The 3,084-nt window shown below is 42.7% G+C and overlaps 1 protein-coding gene across 3 annotated transcripts in view; it reads left to right on the top strand.

Annotated features, from left to right (window-relative positions):
• The first annotated feature begins 1,091 nt into the window (after positions 1-1,091).
• LOC127004073 (PDZ domain-containing protein 8-like) overlaps positions 1,092-3,084 on the top strand; it is a 50,503-nt gene continuing 48,510 nt past the window's right edge. For 2 of the 3 annotated variants that reach the window (XM_050871382.1, XM_050871380.1), the window contains exon 1: positions 1,432-1,578. The gene's annotated coding sequence lies outside the window, so the exon portion shown is untranslated. Of the gene's footprint in view, positions 1,240-1,431; positions 1,579-3,084 lie in introns of those variants that run through there. The other variant, XM_050871381.1, reaches the window with a different exon arrangement.

Below are 3,084 nucleotides of genomic sequence, written 5' to 3'. Positions count from 1 at the left end.
TTATTTGAGTCTCTGTAACCTTTTCTAATAAAGTATGATTTTGTCATCCAATATTCACCCTTGAACTAATTGTAGTATTTTATAGTAACTTTGAATTTCTTAGCTTTTTTTCCAGCTCAACACAGGAAGGTTGGGGCTCAAGGAACTGTTAATAACATGCAGCTGGTGGTGGTGGTGATGATGGTGGTGATGATGATGATGATGGTGGTGGTGGTGGTGATGGTGGTGATGATGATGATGGTGGTGGTGGTGATGATAATGATGGTGGTGGTGGTTGTGGTGGTGGTGATGATGGTAGTGGTGGTGGTGGTGATGATGATGATGATGATGATGGTGGTGGTGGTTTTCATAAACAGAGAGAGAGAGAGTATAAAACCTGAGTTATGTCATGTCACGTCAGTCTCTCTCTCTCTCTCTCTCTCTCTCTCTCTCTCTCTCTCTCTCTCTCTCTCTCTCTCTCTCTCTCTCAACCAACTTCTCCACTCACCACCACCATCACCACCTACCACTTAGCTCCACTTTGAAGTTGCCGGCTGGAGCAGAGTTGGCTGGACTGGGCTCCCAAAGATGGCGGCCGAGGTACTTCCGGTTGCCGCACCATAGTGTCTGGCTCGCGCGCTCTAGGTATATATAACTGTGGGCTGGCCCCCATGCAGGTAAGAAATAACACGTAAATGGCGGCCCTTTTATTGCACCTGGTAGTGTATTACTCCACCAAAAATAGCCAAATCAATTTAAACATTACGATCCCAGTTCTCAGCTACTCGGCCTCCGTGTTGATGACGTTTCAACTGACTAAACTTTTCGAACATTTGTGATCGAGTCTTGCTCCAAGTGCCTCCTCTCACTACCAGTCTCCAGCTGAGTCTAGTGATTGAGTGTGATAAAGCACTTAATCCAAAACTAGATTAGCATTACCTCCATCCTGTATGGTCTTAGATGTAGCGTCATGCGGTTACTCATACAGTGCGCCAGAAGCTGTGCACAGACCTTGGAGGAATAATAGTTATAATACATGGAGTATGCTCCCCACCCTAAACCCTATGCGAGCTATTTTGCGGTTGCGGCGGCGGAACCGTCGCTGCGGGGCCCGGACGCCGCCAGAGGAGGCTGCGCTTTCGTGAATATTATTCCCTATTTTCAACAATACATACTCTTTGAATTGGATTTTCAAAGCATTTCCATGATTGTTGAACGTTTGTAGAAAAGACATATGAAGAGCTAGTGATGTTTCATAAGGTAGGTAATGAAATACTGGCACGGTACTAAAACGAATCTTTACCATTATTATTCAACTGCTGCAGTATATGCACTAAGGATGTATGTACAGGTTTTAACAGAAAAACACCAGCATTTCCTTGTCTTTATTCCGTAGAAGCTGCCACTACTTCTACTACTACTTTTTTATAATACTACTACCAAATACCGAGTAAATATACAATAGGCCCGTAGAGCACCGTGTGGGCCGCGCGTCGTCTGCACGTCAGCCGCTGTCAGCTGTGCAGTGTGTCGTCTGCACGTCAGCTGGAAGAATGTAGCCAGTCTGCTGCACGGCCCATCGCCCAAGTGTGAAATATGGTGCGTGTGGGTAATTATTGAATGTTACGGGTAAAGTATAAGCAGTGGTTAAGATTCAAGCCAGTGACTCCCAATCCCAACAAGTTACTCACCGCCATACCTCGGAAGTGTACTGGGAACCGCAACTATCCCAGAATATTTTTTTTTTTACTGGAAAGGAAGCAGCTCAAGGGTATAAAAAAAAAAGTGTAGAAAAAGATCCCCTTTTTAACGCTGCTCCTAAATAAAAAGATAAAAGTAAAGAGAGGTCAATTTCGAGTGGCGACAATTGACAAGTATATATATATATATATATATATATATATATATATATATATATATATATATATATATATATATATATATATATATATATATATTTTTTTTTTTCATGTACAAAAAATAGTAAATATGGAGAGTCACTACGCGCCTCCAATATTGCCCCCACGAGAATAATAACATTTCCAAGGTCTCACATACTGTTGTACTTCTCTAGTTTTACCAGCGCATCATACATGTGGGGGGGGGTCCAGAGGGGGCTGTGTCCCCCCTGGTTAGGAGGGGGGTCGAGAGGGGCGAAACCCCCCATTAGACATTAGGTTATGTAAAGTTTGGTTGGAGTAGTTTAAATGTGCCCCCCCACCCAAAAACTTTGATTTCCCACGGGTCCCCCAAGATCGTTAGAACATAAGAAGAACATAAGAACATAAGGAGACTGCAAGAGGCCAGGTGGCCTACACAGGGCAGCTCCAGAATCCCCCCCACTACTCACAATGGGTGAGGTGTAGTTTTAGGGATTTTCAGGTAGAGGCTTGATCCTCGTTTACCTTCGGTACGGGCATATGCTCCAGTACCCTGTCTCCTTACTGCACCCACACCTCACTTCCACCTGTCATCCTCATCTATGTAGCTATCCAGTCTACTCTTAAAACAAGCTATCGTCCCTGCACTAACGATGTGATTGCTGAGTCTATTCCATTCCCCCACCACCCTATTACTAAACCAATGCTTGCCTATATCTCTCCTAAATCTATACTTTTCTAATTTAAATCCATTACTGCAAGTTCTATCCTGCTGGCTAATTCTCAGTACTTTACTTATATTGCCTTTGTTGTAACTCTTGGGAAGGTGATTAGGCCTTTTTCTTTACTTTTAAGTACTTGCGCCTTCATATTATGGTTGAGGGACATGTATTTCGTCCCTTAACTATAATATGGAGGCGTAATATCGTATTTTGGAGGCACAATGTCAATCTCCACAATTACCCAAGAAATGTGTTAGTGAAGATTCATTCTAGGTTCCAAAGTTTTTGACAGTAATTTTCTGCAATATCAGAGTAAAAATTAAACCAGCACAGCAGAGCCCCTTGCTTGGTTTGGTGTTGTATTGAGAAAAATGCAGAAAGTAACAAAGTAAGGTATATTTCCCGAGTAACTCATTTCTACGTTATGGAGCAAGGCCATGGTAAATATTTCTTCTATTGCTTCTTCTGGTAAATATGGAGAATCACTACGCGCCTTCAATATT

The sequence above is a fragment of the Eriocheir sinensis genome, chromosome 27 (assembly GCF_024679095.1).
Source record: "Eriocheir sinensis breed Jianghai 21 chromosome 27, ASM2467909v1, whole genome shotgun sequence".
NCBI classification, from domain to species: Eukaryota; Metazoa; Arthropoda; class Malacostraca; order Decapoda; family Varunidae; genus Eriocheir; species Eriocheir sinensis.
This window is presented reverse-complemented; position numbering and strand designations above follow the sequence as displayed.